This window comes from Apteryx rowi, unplaced genomic scaffold, assembly GCF_003343035.1.
Source record: "Apteryx rowi isolate R43461 unplaced genomic scaffold, aptRow1 scaffold_37, whole genome shotgun sequence".
Classification (NCBI taxonomy): domain Eukaryota; kingdom Metazoa; phylum Chordata; class Aves; order Apterygiformes; family Apterygidae; genus Apteryx; species Apteryx rowi.
In genome coordinates this window covers 1,202,523-1,223,019 of record NW_020450196.1, presented here as the reverse complement: position 1 = coordinate 1,223,019, position 20,497 = coordinate 1,202,523, and positions in this window count along the sequence as shown.

The window sequence follows — 20,497 nt, the reverse complement described above, 5'->3', positions numbered from 1 at the left end:
AGAAGCTGAATATTATACAGAAAATACACAGCCACCTACTCTTAAACAACCCTTCTCCCCTCCTTCTGCCCTCCCAGGTTGGATTCACACATGCCTCTTCTCTCTCTTTTTCACACTACAAGGGTGGGGAAAAAAAGGGCCGGCACAGAACAGATTGCAAAGGGCCAAATTGTGTCTTCAGAGCCAGGAAGATAACCCTTGTCTGACTCCAAAGGTACACTTCTGGAGATAAGTATCTTTTGGGGAGTAGAGGCATAATCCTTCAGAAACTTGTATTTCTCTTTTTCTCCCCTTTGGAGGATTCAGCAGATCAAGACACTTACTCAGCATTGGGAATGCAAAGCAGTATGRAGAGCTGTTTTTTACAGAAGGGAACTAAGTTAGTATCTGGGTCACCCTCTGTCTTGATTTATATTCTGGGTAGCTCCATGGATTTTAAAAAGGGATGAGGATACATGAGTGGAAACAAGAACAGAATTTGGTGCCTTTAATGTAGAAGTGACTTCAGATATTTTATCTGCTCCCTCTGCTTGTTGATTTAATTATTTTTTGATAGCAAAGTCGATGCAGCTGAATCACTACTTTTGCAAGTACAGCATGAATTTGTGGAATAGTTGGTCTAGCCAATGGCCAGGCATTTTATGTCCATTTGTGTGTCAGGTTGTGGTGGTTCCATTTTAAAAGGAAGGGTCAGAAGGTTAAAGCCGTGGCTGAATATTGGGAACTGAATTCTTTGATTGCTAAAGGGGCTGCATTTACACTAGGAGCCATTTTGTCTTTATGTCCTTGAAGATTCAGGAATGTACAGGAAAAACAGCAGTTAAGAAAGGTGGTTTGTATAAAGAGGTATAAAAAGAATGAATAGTGTAATCTGATCAGCTGATATGAAAGACTGTCTATGGCAAACGCTTGTCACACTAAGGTAAAAACCCAAGCTTGGAAACAAAAGAACAAAGATGGTCTTTAGTGGAGGCACTTACGGACCTGCCCTGGAGTCAGCTATAATACTAGGGTTCATTTCCATGGTGCAAGGTCAGACTGCCTGTTTAGTCTTCAAAGTCATCTTCAGGCGTGACTATACTCTCTTGCTGACCCCGTGGAGCAGAGGGAATAGAAAGCCTTGCTCTCTCCTGAGCTAGGAAGGCCTCCCTGCTCTTTGGTGATGGGGAACAGCGGAGGGGGAAAGGTTTGGCTGGAGAGCAAACTTCACTTGACATCAGTTGGCTGGCTCAGCTGCAAGACAGCCTTAGTCCATACCATGGCAAAAGCTAGCATGGACCGGCCTGAAGATTTGGGGCCAGAATCTGAACAACCTGCTGTGCTGAGTGGAAAACTGGCAGTGTTTTGCAGGGGGCATGCGTRTACCTGGCAGGTAATGTACACTTCCACCTTTTTTACCAACAGCTGGATAATTAGAAAGCAGTATAAAGCAAAGTTTCAGGGTGGAAAAAGTGTGTCCTGAAGGTCTGAAAAACAAACAAAAATAGGCAGATGTCAGCCACTGCTTGGAACTTTCTCACCTTTGTTTTTATCAGAGAAAAAAATGTGAGGAAAAAATTGGCCGTGTAAAGGGATATTGAAAGCATGACATATTTGTCTGTTAAGTATAAATATGAACAGCTATGGAGATCTGGTGCTATGGTGCTAGGTTTTAACTCCAGCAACATTCATCTAGTGCCAGGAAACACTAGATTTAGTACCTGAGGGACTGCAGTCTCAAATACCTTCTACATTTTTTTTAATATGCTGCCAAGAATTTAAATTGGTAAAAGCTGGGGACTGACAAAAACTTGATCCCCAAGAGCTTTTCTGGCACTGGTTTATCAGGGGATACGGTACCATTATTTTTATTATAATTATTATTTTTGGTGGTGGTCGGGGAGCTCATTTATAACTCTGTGACTTCTACTCCCAGATGTATTTTTAAAAAACTTAAATAAACAAAGGGTTTGATTTTCTTGGTGGCGCTAGGAGCTGTCATTCATTTTATATACAATATGCCTTCTTGGACTGTAGTCATTTTAACATACTTCTTGAAAGGTCAAGAGCAGGCAACAGAAAAAAAAAAACTGACTGCAGGGTATGCATTCCCTCCAAACCACTACCACCCATCTGGTGCCTCTCTGTTCCAGCATGGGATGATCCTACAGTGTGTGTGAAGAAAGCTAGGTAACTCTCTGAGGCCCAGTCCTGTTTCACTGAAGTCAACAAACAGTACATGTTTTGCTGCTCATGTTTAATGGGAGCAGATATATTGCAGGGAAATGTGGATTTGCAAAGCCTCGACTTCTTGTGGAAATAGGCATCTAACAAAATGACATCTAACCTTTATTGGATTAGTGGTAACCTTTTTATCCTTTCACTAGAGAGATGGTCCCTCTGATGCCTGAATGAGAAGGGAAGCCAAGAATCCCTCCCTTATATTGCAGTCATGACAGAAGGACCCAAATTAGGTGATGTAAAGTCTAAGTTCATCTTACAGTATTGGGTAGGAAAGCCAAGAGGGATCTAACTTGCACGCTGATTATGCTGTCTGTATGGCAGACCCAGGAAATTGCCTTGGCCCCTGCAGTGAAGGCTGGTAGGCTGGTCTTGCTGCTAGTTTTTTAAAGGTGAGGAGTGCCTTCTGCCTTCTACCTGAACCTTCAAGTTTTATTCAGCCGATCTGCAAAACCTTTACCCTCTCTAACAGGCAACTACAAATAAGACCCCCATCAGACAGGTTAAGTCACTTACTCAAGGCAATATAGAAAATAAATAGAATAGAGAATAAAATCACAGAAGTTTCTGATTCCCAGATTTATGCTCATTTCATTAGGTCATGTTGCTGCCAACAATAGCATGTATGAAACACGAAGGTGATATATACAATACTATCTTTATGGTCCCACATTGCTCTCAAAAGCCATAACCAGATTTCTCTAAATGTACTTTCAAGTTCACTCCGTAACAATTTATAGGGCTTGAGGTTGTTTTTTTTAAAGAATTTGTCATCGTGTCCCCTGAACAGACACAGCACAGATTACACCACTTAGAACGCCTTAAGTTTTATTATACAATTAGGTTAGATCTCTTAGGACTTGTAGTCTTTCTGATACCTGTGATATGAATACACGATCCACTGGATTATATTTTCCTGTAGCTCAAACTACAGGATAAAATTCTTTCCACCTGTTGGAGAAAAATAAATATTTTCTGTTGTAGAGAAAGAAGGGCAGTTATGTAGGTTTTGGTCTTCCCTCGCACTGTGCTGTTAAAAGAACAAGCACAATAGTTTTCTTATTAAAAGAATTATTGCTTAGGTTTATGGTATGCCTTTTACCTTCAAGGAACACAAAACACTTTTCAAATTACAGCTTGGACCTGGCAAGCTTCTGTGCCCTCACAGCATCCCATTGACTTGAATGATGTTCCCAACACGTAAAGATTTCTCCATATGGATCCACTTGCAGATCTGGCCCTCAAGGCACAATTTGCCCTTATGCCAAAAAAAATAAAAGCATTTTGAAGAAAGGAAACTTTATACATTTCAACTCACAGTTTCCACCTGGGCTTTGTTCCTGGTGGAAGGAGAGGGGTTATGAGGTTCCAGGAGCGATGGGTGATCTAGGATCTTCCGAAGAGTGCAGCACCAGAGCACTGTTTCTTGCTGGCAAAGCTGCAAAGCCACTTTCTGAGAGGCCATGTTGTCTTTTCTGTGTACTGCTGCACACAAATGCTACCTCTCCTGCCTCCTCCTGCCACTTTGTCTGAGGGCGTGCATGCACATACACACATGTGCGCTCGCATGCATGCATCATCCGTGGCGGCAAGGAAGACTGTGATACTCCCCCTTCACAAGGGGACGCTGACAGTGTCGGGCATGACAGGATTGCAGGCAAGAGTCTGTCCCCGAACCAGCAAAAATGCCTCAACAGATGACTGAGCATAACCGCCGTGATGGTCCCTCAGCAGTCCTCCACGGCACTGAGTGATGGGGGTGGAGAAACTGTGGATTCAGGACCTTCCCTATTTCCTTCCCAGAGGTATAACGTATGGGTTTCCCCTGCTCTCCAAAAGCAGAAATAATTCCCATGCCCTTATAAACAGCACTCACTGTACAACACCCTGTAGAAATTCAGCCACCCTTTGACAGGGTGATTTGATAAGGAAGAATGATCCTTCATTGGTACCTTGGGAGGAATTTACCAGGCTGAATACACAGTGAAGTTTAGTTAGGATAACCAAATTAACATCCCTACTCATTAAAAAATTGCATAAGATATCTGGAGACTTCAAGGGCAAACACTTTCACTTTGAGCAAGTTTCCAAAATGGCCCAACCACAGAGTCTGCATAAAAGCCCCAGACATTTGTTCATTGCTTTCTCTGTGTAATGGGTCGTAATGTACAAATGGTAAGCATAATTTCCTGCTGAATCTTAATTTACATTGACAGTTTCTACTCCAAATAGGAAACGGATATGTCCACCTCATGATTTGGGGGTCTGAAAAGATCACAGATGTAGGAAGCATGCCTTCGGTATGGAAGGGTAAAATCTTACCAAACAAGTTGCAGATTAGCAACACTGGGAATATATTCTCAAATTTTGGCTTCTGTAAGTTGTTCACAAGCGAAACAGTGCAGCTTCTCCCCACACTAAATTTATGGTGAATTTGTGGTAACTTGGAGAATAGCTGCTTTTATATAAAATTATTTAACAAATGATTTCACACTTCTTCAAATAACCTGTGTATACTTTTTCCTATTAATATGGCCCTTTTGTTGTTCTGCATAGATAATACACTCTCAGTTCTCCTATCAAAACAAGTACATGAAAAATGTATTCTTTTTAGTTAGAGAGCATGCAYGTCCAGTTAAATCCCTTGCTCAGCCTTTCTACTTGAAGCATGTGTTCATTAATTGCTTGAATGTTCCACATTGTCATAACTAGCTAGAAGCATCCTAGCTGAATATGCTCCATACAATCACCTCAGATCAATGCGGTGGTAGGTCTCCTTTCATCCCTAGTCCAATAACCCCCCTCCAACAACAGAGGTCCTTTGCAGGCACAGGGCCCTGATTTATGTTTAATGCAGCAGTGTTTTTACTGCTTTTGGCACAAGATGTTTGAAAGAGGTGAAAAAGACACACAGGCAGAAAGTCTGTTTAGAAAACAATTCCAACATAAGCACCATATGCCTTCAGCTCGTAGGTTCATTTCCAGGCAAGCCACCACAGCAAGCATGACAATTTAGCTCCCTTTTTAATTTTTTCCCTTTCAGAGGGGTGTGTGTGTATTTGGGGGGGGGGGGGGGGGAACGGGACAGCGAGAGGTGTCATTTCCTTCCTATAGGATTTTTTATTAGTTTTTTTTAACTGTTTTTCTTTCCTTCTGCTGGTTTACTGCCTTGTATCTATCTACCCCTGAGGAGCTTAAAAGCCTCGAGTAAGTATTATTAGATTTTTAAAGTGCATTTTCTGATTGTGCGTGTGTGTGTGTGTTGGAAAAAGTCAAACCCTCATGCACTAAGGAGCAGACTGGCTTAAATTGTTGCTGGTCTGCTGGCTTCAGTGTGGGAATGGCAATTTGCACCAGCTGAGAACATGTCTCCACAGTGTCTCATTCATTACAGTAAATGTGRAGACCAAGTTAATGCTGTAGAAAACTGTCATATTCAGTCAAATCTTTTGATATGTACATGAACTAGATTTTTTCCGGACAAGGAAAAGAAACTCCACATTGCTAAAATTAGGGTATAAGGTATAAGAGAGRAAAACAGAGCTAACTGATAAAACTCATCTGTTGTGTTACTCCTTTGTTCTGCGTTAATGGTGGCCAGGATAAAACCCTTAATAACGTCACCAAAATGAGGCATTTTTGCAGAGATGGTTTTGTCAGGGCACAAAGGGGATATGGCTTTACACAGAATCACAGAATCACAGAATTGCTGAGGTTGGAAGGGACCTCTGGAGATCATCTAGTCCAACCCCCCTGCTCAAGCAGGGTCACCTAGAGCACATTGYACAGGATTGCATCCAGGCGCGTTTTGAATATCTCCAGAGAAGGAGACTCCACAATCTCTCTGGACAACCTGTTCCAGTGCTCTGTCACCCTCACAGTGAAAAAGTTTTTCCTCATGTTMAGATGGAAGCGTCTGTGTTTCAGTTTGTGCCCGTTGCCTCGCGTCCTGTTGCTCGGCACCACTGAAAAGAGTCTGGTCCCATCCTCTCGACACCCTCCCTTCAGAYACTTGTACACGTTGACAACATCCCCTCTCAGTCTTCTCTTCTCCAGGCTGAACAGGCCCAGCTCTCTCAGCCTTTCCTCATAAGAGAGATGCTCCAGTCCCCTAAYCATCTTWGTAGCCCTTCGCTGGACTTGCTCCAGTAGTGCCACATCCCTCTTGTACTGGGGAGCCCAGAACTGGACGCAGTACTCCAGGTGTGGCCTCACCAGGGCTTTACTGACTACAGCAGTGTTATTACTATCTCTGCAGGAGCTGGGGAATTAACAACTCCCCAACTTAACAGATTTAAAGTTGATTTGATTTTTCCAGTAATTCAAAGTCCTGAGGTCTCTGGAAATGTATATCACCAGGAGCACAAAAAGTCTTCCTTGTGCGTCACAACACAGGGAAGGAGGTGCTTAGTTATGAGCAATAAGAGTGATCATCAGACACCTGGAAAAAAAAGAGGGTTTAAAATTTACACAGCAACTAATGTAGTATCTATACTACAGATCATCCATTTCTCTAGCACTAGATGTTTATCAGAGTCGGTTGAACAATAATTGCTGAAGACCTGTTTGTCACTTTAATTATTCAATGAATAATATACCATGCTGTTTGACCATTTCCATTTTCTGGTCAAACTCTATGTATGGGACAATGTATTCATGGAGTATTTTTTGCGTAGAGTCTCAATAAATGGTCTGAACATAGTTTTTGAAGTTTCTTGGCCAGTTCCATTATGCTGGAGGGCTGCAGAGCTCTCTTGTGGTGTCAATGCTCTCACTGCAGTGCCATCCTAGCGCAGAGGAATACCCACCTCTGGGAGCATGTGGAGCCACATTAAGCTTGCTGCTAGATCTGGGGAAGGAAACAAAGTTTGCATTAGGAATGAATTGGCCTGTAATGTGAGGAAACTCCTGTATTCTCCCTGCCTTTATTTGTATTTGGAAAGCATCAAACTCTTCCCCTGCATCTTATTATAGGAGATATCCTTTCTTTAGTTTAAAAATAAATGGTGAAAAAACAGGAGAATTCAAAAGAAGCTGGGATGGGGAGGAAGGGAAAGGTATGATTTTCCTCTTCTTAATGGCAGCCTATTGGAAACCCCAAAAGCCAATGCCAATGGCACCATCTGCCCAAAGATCCCAAAGCACTTTACAGACACCAGCAGACACACCTGCCGCAGCTAGCTGAGGAGTCACCTCAGGATTAAGAGAGTGYTGGAGGTTAAACAGCACATTGATGTCCCAGGTCTCCACATCAAGTAAGTGGTCGGGTAGAGAGCAGAGCCCAGAGGAGTTTCCTGCATGAACAGCATTGGCCCCCTCAAACTGCCTCCTCCGGGGTCCTGCCTGATGGTGCACACCCTGAAGAAAGAACAAAACTAGGTTTGTGGAAAAATAGGATTTTCTTTTTGCATAAAAGACAGCAGTCTTTCTGTGCAGTCTCTCCCTTCCTTTCAGCGCGACAGAGATGTCAGCCCAGGGATAAACAAGACAAGACGATCCCGGGAGATGTCCCTTCCACCAGCACGTGGTGACCGTGCCAGAGCAGTGTGCTGCACTGGCAACTGGAAGGAGAAAATAGTTGTGATAATAACAATATGATACCAAAAGAGAGAGGAGGGGGAGCAGGAGAGAATTTCTGGAATGAAGGGAATTAGCTGGGGTCAGGGGGTGGGAGCACAAATGGGTAGGTGGAGGGATATAAAGAAACCCAGCTGGGCAAGGCATCTTTTCTGGGCTTTTTTTTTTTTTTTTTGGGGGGGGGGGGTATTTTTTTATTTTTTAATCTTCCTTTCCTTGCCTGAAAACTGGAGACAGGCGACCCAGGTTTGGAATTTCCCACTGAACAACACAGAAGTCAAGATGCAGATGCAGACAATACTGCTAGTGAAAAATCAAATTTTCCCATCTCTGGACTCTGAGTCTGCCCTGGCTTTTGCAGTCTCTGCCCTTTCCTTGCCCAATCAGCCCTTCACTCTGTGTCTGGACAACACTTTGTGTTACTTCATGCAATCCTATCAACTCACTTTTTTTTTTTTTTTTAAATATCAGAGTGGCAATCATGTGCTTGCCCCACTGACCACAAACTCATATATCCTCYCTCTCCTCCTTCTTCTTCTTTTTTCCCTGTCAATTAAAAAAAGTAAAATCTAAGACCAAACAAATCAATGTTTACGGATTTGTAATAAGTTTCTTTCTACTTATTTATTTATTTCCTCTTTAGTCACTAAAGAAGCAGCAGCAACTTGCAAGGAGCAGTTGTTGCCAGAGGGTGAATCATAGCTATATTGATTTGATTATGTAAAAGCTCAGAGGAACCTAAAGCCAGATACAGAAATATCTCATAGTCCAAACCCTGTGGGACACACACTAGTAAAAAAGCAATCTTTATATTGTTCCTGATAAAAGCATCATTAGTTTCCTCACAGTGAAACCATTTCTCTGCTGATAGAGTATATGGTTTTCCTTTCCTCTGGAACCCACTCAGACATAATTAACACCCAGTTGCCAGACCTGGGCCTTCCCGCGGAGCGCGGGTGGCGGAGGGGCAGCGCCGGGGGCTGCCGGCTGGCCGCTGGCGGGCGAGGGGCTCAAGCTGCGGCGCTACGGAGGACCGCGGCTGCGCAGAGCGTTGCTCGCCCTCCTGTTTCCCGGCCGCGCGGCGAGCACCTGGGCAGACTGAGGCCGGCGTAGCAAGCGCATTAACCTCGGACAGGGAGAGTCTGTTTGCCCACGGGCCTGATTCTTCCGTAGCTGCTGAGGGGAAAACATGATCCCACCTTTCGGAAAGCCATCCTGCTTGGATATGACTTCACACCAAAGGAGAGGTGTATGGTGAGCRAGTTTACTTCCCTCGCCTTTGGTCTCTTTCTGTTTTTTCAACTTCAGTCTTCTTTTGGCCCAATCAAAGGGAAGTGTCAATGAACTTTAACATCCCCRGTTTGAATCTGCACGTGTGACTCTGCGGTGAGATAATGTGAAGTGTTACCATGGTACTCGAGGTGATACTAGACAGACATGGCACAGCTATACCACTTGCTAAAATACTAAGTGCTTCAGAGAGGAAACCTTGTGTAGGTGAGCAGAGGGAAAGGAAAGAAAGAGTCATTTCAATCCTTGCACCTGTCTTCTCTTCAAATCAATGTGAAGACTCCTCAAGGAAACTTTGAGACATCTGGGAGTTTTGCTGACAACTCTGAAGGATTCATACACACACAATTTGAAACAATGCCAGAAAACTGTAAATGTCTAAATGTGATGGTTTTGGGGGGTTGTTTTACCCAGTTGCAAAAGCCTTTAACCTTATTGCAGCATCACTAGCATGCAAATGGTTTCCATCTCACCCTCCTAAACTGCCCAACAATCGGGATTACGCTTAACCAGGAAATTATTATTTTTTTCTCTCTGTCTCCAATTTCTTTTTTTCTTTCTGAGAGCTGCTCCATTGGCCACAGTCCTGGCTGGCATACCCCATGAACTCTTCAGAAATTACCACATACTGCATGCAGACTAAAGCATGATGTTTAGGAGGCTTGTAAAATCAAGCCTCCTGAGCAATTGAATTGCACAGCTTGTGCTTAAGAGGAAAGGCTGTTCACATAAATAATTTATTCGCCCTACCATTTGCAGAGATTTTTTCATTACCAACACAGGAGTAACTCCAGTGGTGTCAGGTCTCCTCTTCACCTGCTTCTGCAGCACGCACAGAGGTAGGTATGGGACAGTACAGCACAACCAGCGCAGAAAAGCAACCTGACTACCTGATAAATCTGTCTAAAAAGGCCCATTACTCATGGGCCGAATCTGTCTCACGTGGTTATACAGTGATGAATCCCAACGAGTCCTGGGTGGCTTCACTCCCAAAGAAATCACAAAATAGTGTCCTCATCAGTGGGAGCTGAGTGTGCTGTATGTGTACCAGGGCTGGACCTGGAGCATGCTCTCTGAATACCTTCCTATGGCAACGGTGAGGATAAGTCTCATGAACACAGGACTTTCAATACCAAAGCAGTGAGCAATTAGCCTGTCTTTTACTTACTAATTTTAAGCTTTTGAGCAAATCTAAGCATGCTATGATATGGTATTTTTGCTCTGAATTCTTAACACACATATGCAGCTGAACCATGTGAATCAGGAGCCTTCCCTTATTCATCTGTGCTCTTTATTGGTTTTAATGGTAACTTAAATGAGGATTCAGCCTTTCGTATGACCTCTGCAGTTTGAGTGAGCTGCTAGCATGGCCTACAGCATCACAAGCCTGTCCAACCATGAGTAGATATCTGTCCCTTCAGTTCTCTCAGCATTCAAAGTAGATGGACCTGACACCTCACTTGGGGCCAAAAAGAGCTCTTCACATTTGGTGGATGGGACATGATCTGAATCACCTTTGTGCTCAAAGGACCCTCATCCCTGGTCCCATACTGTCTGAAGCCCACCCAAGAGCATGACCCAAGGGCACCTGACATGTTGATAAACACTGCAAGTAAGAAAAACCATGGATGAGAGTAAAAGAAATAAACATTTTTTAAGCAAATGTTGCAGTTTTGGAGTAGCTGACACACAATTTTGTTTTTAATAGAAATACTGACTGAAATACTCCTTAATTAGAAGTTTTAATTAGACTTCACTTCCATAAATTATAAGTCACAAAAGCCAGATTCCACCTTAATTTATCTGAATTTATCAGCATTTCTGTTTTGGAGAATATCTGTGGTACCCGTTCGTTGGAAATAAGTTACTCAGACAGTCTTTTTCTCTGTAATGATCTGCGGCTTTTTATTTATATGAGTCAGGCATAAATGAGACCAACAAGTAAAATCTAGGGCCAAAATCATCAACAGCAGTGGGATTACATGATYGCTAAACTTGAGCCCTCACTCTGATAAATCTTAGCGATTGAGAATGTGACTAAATGTAGACAGTTAAGTTCATACAACAAACACCCATATGTTTTGTTTTGTACTGTCAATTCATCAAAAAAACTCCTTTTAGAAAAGGTGTTCTCGCACTGAAAAATGTTCAGTTCATTGGCTTATTCTCTGTAAGAATTAATAAGCCCCTGAAACATTGCTGTGCGCAACAGCTTTAATAGCTCTGTCCGGCTGCTTCCCAGTCTCTACCCCCTGAAAATAAAACAAACTCTAACTATAAATCAAAGCCACTGAAATGAAGGCCAGTCGCACATCACAGAGAATGGTTTTATGGATGAAACGTGGGCTTGCTAATTTCTAGAATAAATTATTGTGTTTTACTAGATGCAGTTCCATTTACACACTTTTGGTTACAAAGACTTAAAAACACAATCAAAAACTCCTTTACAGGCTGATTTTAATACACTTAATTTTTTTCCAGGCAGCTCTAAGTATAAAACATTTAGCTGACAATGTGCCAGGAAATCCCTTTCACTAAAATAAACACTAAATACACGTGTTGTGAAGTTATCTCACTTATAGTATCAATGATCTTTAATAGAGTTGTTTTATTACCAGAATAACATTTCTGCCTGACAAGTCTGGAGTCAATATTTAACAGATTTAGGTCAGATTTAGCAATAGGATTTTGCAAAAACCTGGCAAGATTAAACTCTGACTGCAAACTCATAAAGTAGGTTTACAGATTATAAAATGAGCATTTTCATAAATATGCATGTCTCATAAATATTTGAGAAAAAATGAAATGAGATCCAATATCTAAATGATTGCCTAATTAATAATTCTTTTGATAGGGCAGTCTTGAATACATATTAAATACATGGGAGAAGAAAGAGAGAAAAAGAGGGAGAGAGAGAGAGAAAGAAAGAAAAGAGACAAAGAAAGTGAGAGAAAGTGAAAAAGTGGGAAAAGAGGGAGAAAAAGAGAAAGAAAGGAGGGAAGGAAGGAGGGAAGGAAGGATAGAAGGCAGAAAAAGATGGAGGGAGGGAAAGTAGGAGGGAGGGGCAGACAGAGGAAGGAAGAAAAGAAGGAAGGAAGGAAAAAAAGGAAGGAAGGAAGGAATTTTTTCCTTGTGAAACAGTAGCAAGATTTATGAAATCATACTTACCCATTATAAGGTTTGAAAATCAGTCAAGATGACCCTTTATTCTCACCAATATTATACTAAAATCCTCACATGTGCAGCCTGTTGCACATGAAGGATTGCTGTTTGATTCCCAGCACAGTTGGGGTCCAAGGCTTCAGACAGCAGAACTGCATGAATTTAAGAGCACTTTCTACTTGAGGAAGTGAAAACCCTGAGGAAGAGGAGGTTGGAGGAGCATGCTGATCACGGCCCATTTTGATAGACACTACTGAGGTTCAGCTTTGGCTGGGAATCCTACATGTGGTTGCTCCAGCTGTAAAGGTCAACCTGAGTTACACTGGTCAAATAGTATAAAAGGTGATTCACAAGTGATTTCACAAAAGCATGTCACAAGTTCACTCTGCTGGTAATTCTGGAGTTCTATTTGCTGTAGTTTGCAACTATTTCAAGGACTAGTTTGCTGACAAAATGTTGAGAAATCCCTACGTCTTCACTAGTTCTTGTATGGATAATCAATCATTCCCTTGAGAATCTGAGATATTTATTCATTATTTGCTATAGGTTGTGGTCCCACTGGAAAGGTTTTTGTCAGCTCCAAGGAGAGCAGATGTGATGGTGTCCAGTCACCACATGCAGAGAGTGTTTTAAGAAGTCAGTCATCTGATCAGGCACCCCAGCAGAATTAAGGGGCACTAAAGGGCAGAGAGAAGCAGCCTTCGCGTCTCCTGCACGGCTGTGGTAGGCACCCAGCAGCTGCACCAAGCCTGTGTCAGGCCCAGGTACAACATGAGGAGCGCTGTAGTTCTACCTCTGTCTTGGCTGCCACAGTTAAGCCAGAGATATACCTGCAAAAAGCCTGGAAAAGATTATTTTTCTTTGGAGCAAGAGGCAAAACTGTAAGTCATAAACCAGCAGTCTGGCCCCATTCCTTGAACTGAAGCAAGATCTTCATAGTCCTTAGCCTCACACCCATCGTTCCCATATCTAGGAAATTGCACCAGAAATGCGAAATCCATAAAATCAATGGAGAAACAGGTTTGTATAAGTCTGAGTCATCTTTCTAAGCTGTGATTTTCAACTAAGCTGAACAACTTTTGTTGACATTCACGAGTACTACTATTTATGAAGTTACTGTACTTGTTCACCCATGCGATTATTGACTACAAGAAATTTCTGTCTTTTCCACATACCATACAACCTTCCTCATCTGTTCCCTGGTGGGAAAAAAAATCTGTAGTTTTACTTAGAACCACTCAAGGATTACAGCTTCTGTTGCATTTTTCAAAATAGTTAAGAGAATGGGTTTCCTTCCAAAGGAGTGGCTTTAAAGATTCAAGAAACGATATTAACTCTCTGTTCCACATACAGAACARCATGCCTAGCAAAATGCAGCCAAGGTGCATTAAAAATAAACAAGAGATAAGAGAGGAATTCAGCTATTACTGTTTCAGGGGATTATAGTTAAGAAGTGCTGAAAAAGAACTACTACCTTTATGGCTGACGAAGAAATAAAAGCTTTGCAAGTTGCTGAGGGTAACAAACTTTGCATTTATCTGTCAGACATTACACGCAGGAACATGGATGTGGGTGAAATCATCAAGGTGGCCAAACATTTGCCAGTTACAAGACCCTGGCCAACATCTCTTCTTTGTTATGAAATATGAATCTAGCTTTTCAAGTTACAACAAGGAAAATTATTTCTGTGAATTGTGTAGGTGCAAGGATCACAACTGCTCGCCCTCCAAGGCGTTTGCACATGGAATGTTTGCTCAGAAATGGTTTTCACTATAAATTAAAATGGCCAGATTTTATGAATATGAATGTACATTTGCATAATTTTAGAAGTGCCAAGTTGGAGTACAGTTTTGATCATTTGGCTTGTGACTGTAACTATCGCATTTCTAATGCTCTTACAGCAGCAGAAAGACATTATTTTTCCGGACAGGACTGGAAAAAAGTTTGGGCTGCATGAAAGTTGCACTATGGACCTCCTTCCTCTAACTGGAAGACAACAATTTGTAGTTTGGGTTTGTTCTTACATAAGCAGAAGCTGAAAAATTGACTTCCCATCAGTATTTCTAGTAAGAAATTGGCAGATACTCAGCACTTAGTTGTTATGATGAAGGCTATTCTACAAATGCCTAGATACATTATTTACATATTAACAAAAAATAAGAAATACGAGAAGGAACCCTAGATGTGTTTTGAGGCTAAAAAAATGAAGGTTTGGGATTACAAGAGACTGATGGAAAAAATAAAGATATAGAAAGCATGACTGGTGGACAAGGAACACTGCTGAAGAAACTACCACTATGCTAAAGCACTTGAGAAAAATAATGTAATGGCTTCAGGAAGAAACAGGAAAGACAAGAAGCTTATACTAAGGAAACTTTGTGAAAGAATGGCTTAAACGGTAGCTTCCTTTCAGCCACTCCGTCTACGCCATCCACAGAAGAAAAATGTGGGTATCAAAATAAACAAAATGTTAACTTTGTCAGTGTAACTTTTGCCATTAACTTCTGTGGAGAAAGGATTTCACCTGTTTATGGAAACGTAAATTTTTTGTGCTTTCTGTACAAAAAATTTGTGTAGGACTTGTGCAATACCATGATGAAGTACATCGTTCTTGGCAATGAACAAAGCAATGTCCTCGAAGCATCTGCCACTTTTGTAGTGGAAATAAATATTTGGAGCTCACATTACTGTGATCACTAGTACCAAATGGAGGGATAAATGTTAAGGAGATCCCTGAATTTCTTTTATCTACTAATGTTTCTCAATAAGAAGATGATAAACTGTGATCAAACTGTGCATGAAATGGTGTCAGAAGACTTTCAAACAGGCCTGTGAACTCCTTATGGCAATTGCTTGCTGTTCCCCAAAAGAGGCTTGGCTGGAAACGCTGACCAAATGTAGGATATTTGTGGCAAGTAAACATGAAATTGGTACTGAACACTTGAACAAAAGGAATCCAGCCAATTAACCATGGTCACATTAGACAGAAGCAGAGGCCTTCGTTAAAAAACCACCCCCAACAGCTGTCGTGGCCACTTTTCCTGCAGTCTCACCGCAGAGGTTGAACAGGACTGTGCATGGGGTCTGAAGTACCTGCCAGAACAGCACTACATGGTTTGGGGCTGCAGAATTGCTCAGCCATTCCAGTTGTGGGGATAAATTGAAGGTCTGCTGTAAGTCAGCACTTTTAACTACTATAAAATCCTTGCGAAAGAGAAAGTGAGAAAATGAGAAAAGGACAATTTGCCGTACACTAGTATGTTCCTTACTATCACAGATTGGATGCCAGCCCTGTCCCTGCCTGCTGCATGAGGAGAAATGTGAAAGATCAAGCTCATTAGAAAATGCTAGGTGCTTGAAGAATGAGCAAATACTTATCAGAATTTTTTACTTGCCTACTGACAAGTAAAAACAGAAGACTAAGATACTTTGTACAAACAAGGCCCCTCCCCCCCCGCATCCTTTTCTGATCAACTTCTGTTTTTATAAGGGTTTCATTATTATATGCCCTTGAAAACTCTGAGTCTGGGGAGCTTCAGAGGGCATATGATATTACTTAATAACACCTGAATTGTATATTAGTGTATCGACCTACCACATGTGGCATTTGTACAGCCTGGTGATTAGTTTAAAGCAAAAGCAGCCAGGATTCCTGTTCCAAATTCTGATGCTCACTTGCTATGGGACATAAAGCCAACTCCTTACTTATCTGTGGTAGGGGTGAAATTAAAAGACTTACTTGACTCAGACAGTTTTCAAGCAGTCTAAAGCACTGTGGCAATTACCAGGCAAAATCTTCAATGCTTTCTAATCCTGGTAGATATTCAAATAGCTCCCAAAGCTATACTATGTGAGTGTCTAAAATGCATAAATGTTATTTTATCTGTTTTGATAAGGAATTTATATGCAAGCCAATAGAAGAGGAAAATCCTAAAACAATGCAAAAAATAAATTCTACATAAAGAAATAATAGAAAAACATATGAAGAAATCCAAGCCAAATGAAAATTAACTTTAAATGTTTGCACTCTGCAGTATATCGTGTTCACACAACCAATTAAAAGAAATGCCATCTCGTTTGGAAAATATCTATTGATTTCCCAGTTCTTCAGATCAGCTTGATGTGTCCGGCAATGGCTCCTATGACATCATCAATATTTTTCTATTTAGAATAATGACTTATTTTATATGCCAAGAGCTATAAAAAAGACTATATACATATATTTCTAAGGACATCAGCTTAAAAACCATCTGTATTTCCCCCCTTAACATACAATATTTGTTATCCACCTTTAAAAAAAAAAATTCAGGTCTTGTCGTGAGATTCATTTATGGAACTCAGTAAATTTGTTTAGTTTATAAACCGACCACTAAATCATGTTTCCCCTATTAGATGCTGTCGCTTTGGCCTGCATTTGGGGTCCAAATTACACACATTTTTCTTTTAGAGTATGCAGAATACATTTCAGAGAAATCCTCCCAACCCTGCTTCCCCCCCCTCCTTCTTTCTTCTTTTGCAGCCTTCTGTATCTTTTAACCAACTGGATTCCAACTGCTACATATTATCTCTAAATCTTTCTACAGAGTCAAAACAGCATCCATTTAGCTAGATGTTTATTCTGTTCATTTCACTCATGTATGTTTTTCAAGCTACACTTACAGCTGAATCGCAGCCCAGTTTCTAGCAAAGAAAAGGAATATTTATAAGCCCTGGATGTAGATGTGCCCTTAATCAGAGCTCCCTACAGGACCAGTTGGAATAGAAAAAATCAAGAAAGATCTGAGCCAGGAACCAGCAAAGAAACGGTTTTGACATCTGACCCCATGTAATTCTTTCTTCTAAGATTCCCATTTTGGGAATGGGGGAGGCAGGAGAAATTCCTGGTCTGGCCCCATTCTTCCCAGACTGCTCCACATGGTGGGCACCCAAACCCCACTGAGACAGCATTTCACTGTGATATGGGATGTGGGGCAGTCTGAAGAGCCTGGAAACCTCCTTGCACTTGGAAATGTGGCAATTTGTGTTACGCTGCTACTCTGTGGCGCTCCTGGTTTGCTCCACTTTTGTGCAATTCCGTCTGCTTCAAGGATGTGGCCCACGGGGCAGGGTGCTAAGCAGATGAAGCAGAGCATTTCCATCGTTGCTGGAGGTGCCAGGGTTGAATGTCACAGAGCTTGCTCCCCTCCACTGGCAATGCCATCACCTGCTCAAACCCTGAACCTGGGCTGATTACGGCACTTCAAATAAACAAAACAAAACACATGGCCCCAAAACCATTAATTTATCATATCACTTCAGTAGCTCCTGGAATGTGGTTTGCTGACCTCTGGTGGTTATCAAAGCTATGAGAGATGGCTTGCCGGTCAGACATGGAAAGTTAAAAAATAAAATTTATGAACTCTTAAAGCCTGTACAGCCACATCATTAATCAGTGGGAAAAGCTGAAGATTTAAATCCCAAATTTTGGGAGCCACTGTCATATGCTACAGGCTGGTTAGACTGCAAAGCTCTTCCCTGGATGACTTTAGCTCGGTATCATTTCACCCTGCAAACAGATCTGAATTAAATGAGGAAGCCGAGCAGCAGCTTCTGTTTGATGGGATGTTTCCTCCTCTCCTCCTGCCTGCGCAGCTGGGGCAGACTCGTCTCTCGCACCCTTACGCAGCGTGGTGTCCCCACGGAGGGGACCTCGGGCACTGGGCCCTGGCAGGCAGGAAGGCTGGAGACAAGTGATGTCCTCCCCGTGGTTAAAGAGAGGATACAATGCCACAGGACACCTGTGAATAAGGCTCAATGTCATCTATACAGTTTGGAGCCTAAAACCTTGGTCTGGACCTATCTCTGAAGGTGGGTCCAGGGCAAGGCTGTGAGTCAGCGGTGGAGCGAGCAATGCTGGGGGGACCAGCACCGCAGACCCATGGTGCCGCACTGCCTGCCTGGCTGTGTCTGACAGCCCTCGCTGTCACGCAAGGGCCAGCGAGGCCCAGGGCGGCCCAGGACTTGCATTAAATACCTACTTCATCCTCTGAGAATTAAAAAAAAAAAAAAGGCAAGCTCTCCATCTCAGACATTATTAAAGTCTGTTATGAGTCATGTTTGTCCTTGGTTATATTCCTTCCAAGGAAGTGTTTTCCTCTGCCCATGGAAATGTATGCTAAATATAAACACAGCTTTCTCAGTGACATTTGACCAGTTTAATGACTATACCATCTTCAAGGACAATTTCTGTTGTTATGTACTGAATCCAGATACTTCCTTTTTCTGACAGAATASTGACTAAAACAGAATATTGCCTATTTGAGCCTGAAATAATTACTGGTTACATGACTGCCTGAAATTTTCCATTTAATAAGTCACAAACGTTCTCTCTTTTTGCTTGTTACCAGTCAACACGTGTTACCCTATTCAACACTATACTGTTAGCTATTTTTCTAGCCTTGTCACTGATCCCCAAAGCTCTCTAACTGCTAGCACAGGTCCTCATGATCTGTTGAAATTACATTCAACTCGCTGACAGAGATGATACCAAAAGGGGTTCAAATAAGCAACGGGATGGTGTTCTTTTCCAGAGAAAAGTATCCTTTTAAGACCAATCTTCTGTGAAAACTTATTCCAGACAGCTATTCCCAGCCCGGTCCTGACTTTGTATCGGTGATTAGAAGGGACAGACTTCTGCGTTAGAAAGCCAGGTGAGAGATGGTTGAGAGCATGTCTGGTTAGCATGTTTTGGGGAAATGAAAAATCACATCCACGCTAACCATGCTACAAATGAGATGATTGAAAAAGGTTAAAACAATGCAAAAAACATAGTGCAAATATGGGTCTCGGGTGACTTTGCCTTGGTTTCTTTTAAACTATTCTTTTTGACTGAGTTTGTAAGGAATCAATAAAATACCACCCTTACAGATGACTCGTGGGACAAATGATCATTGCAAACAGTTAGTTCTCAATTCTCTTGTGTAAGCAGGTGTAGGCTGGCATTTTGAGTACCTGCCTGGTGAAACAATAGTTCATTTCTTTATTAAGGGCTAAAATTTGTCCTCTGACATGTGTGAATKGCTCCCATTGAAGTAAATGAAAATGTCAATTAATTATTTAGCTTAGTTACAAGGGTATAACTAGAGCGGTAATGAGAAGAAATTAAGAGAAGAAAAATTTAGATTGACTATCAGAAGAAAATCCCAGGCAGTGAGACTATTTATAGTACTGAAGCACATGTGTGATTTTAAACATGTGATTGGTACTTCTTYTTTTTCTTAAGGTCTCATATATATGTTTCAGTTCTTAAGCTGGGTCTGCTCTACTCTTTGCCACCATCATAACTTTAGAATGTGGAATCATTTCTCAAGGGAAAAGAGCACTTGGGAACATTTAAATTAGACTGGAGAAACATCAGGAAATATAATCAATTCTACATTAACAGGAAGATACAGTGGTAGATCTTTATCATCTCTGCATTCCACATAGGGTTTATAGTTTGGGTCTTATAGTTTACTTCCAGTTGCAGGATATGGAGGTCTGAGGATGCAAAAGGAGGCATTTGTAGTTATCTTTATTACCCATTTAGGCCAGAAATAAGCCACTATGAAGATCAGTACTCCTGCTCCTTACCACAACCAGCAATTTCCTACGTGGAAAGTGCACCGAGCCTATGAAAAGCTGCTTGCTGTATTCCCTGTCTTTCTCAGCAATCAGGACAAGCGGACTGGTTAAGTTAAGGCAGGTTTATTGTAGGAGCTGGCATATCCCTTTCACGCAGGACACACAGCGTTTGCTGCTAGCGATGGCAAAGGCTGGTGCTGAGTGAAGGCACCTGTGTGTGTTTCCATGCTCGGCACTGGGCAAAGGTTGGCATTGCCACTCCTGCTGGTAGCAGCTAGAGTGAGCCCGCAGGCCTGCTGATCACTTGGGTTACTCTATGGTATTTAAATTCATGGCAAGACACACAAACAATGCATGGATAATTCCCACTACTTTATGACTGAATTCCGCAAATTTTGCAGTCTGCTTCTTTGAGATAGGAAGAGAGTGCACTGCACTTTTGCAGACTGTGAGCCTAGTATACCACTGTAAAAAGTGCTTTTATTAACATTATCTTCAACAGAGAATCTTTACATTATCTTTAGCTCTGAATAAAACTGCAAATCGTATATCCTTAGTATAACGAAGGTGAAAATCACAGATGCAGAGGGTAATATGTGAACCACACAGTGTTCAAAATTGTTCAGCAAAAGCACTGGCACATGCA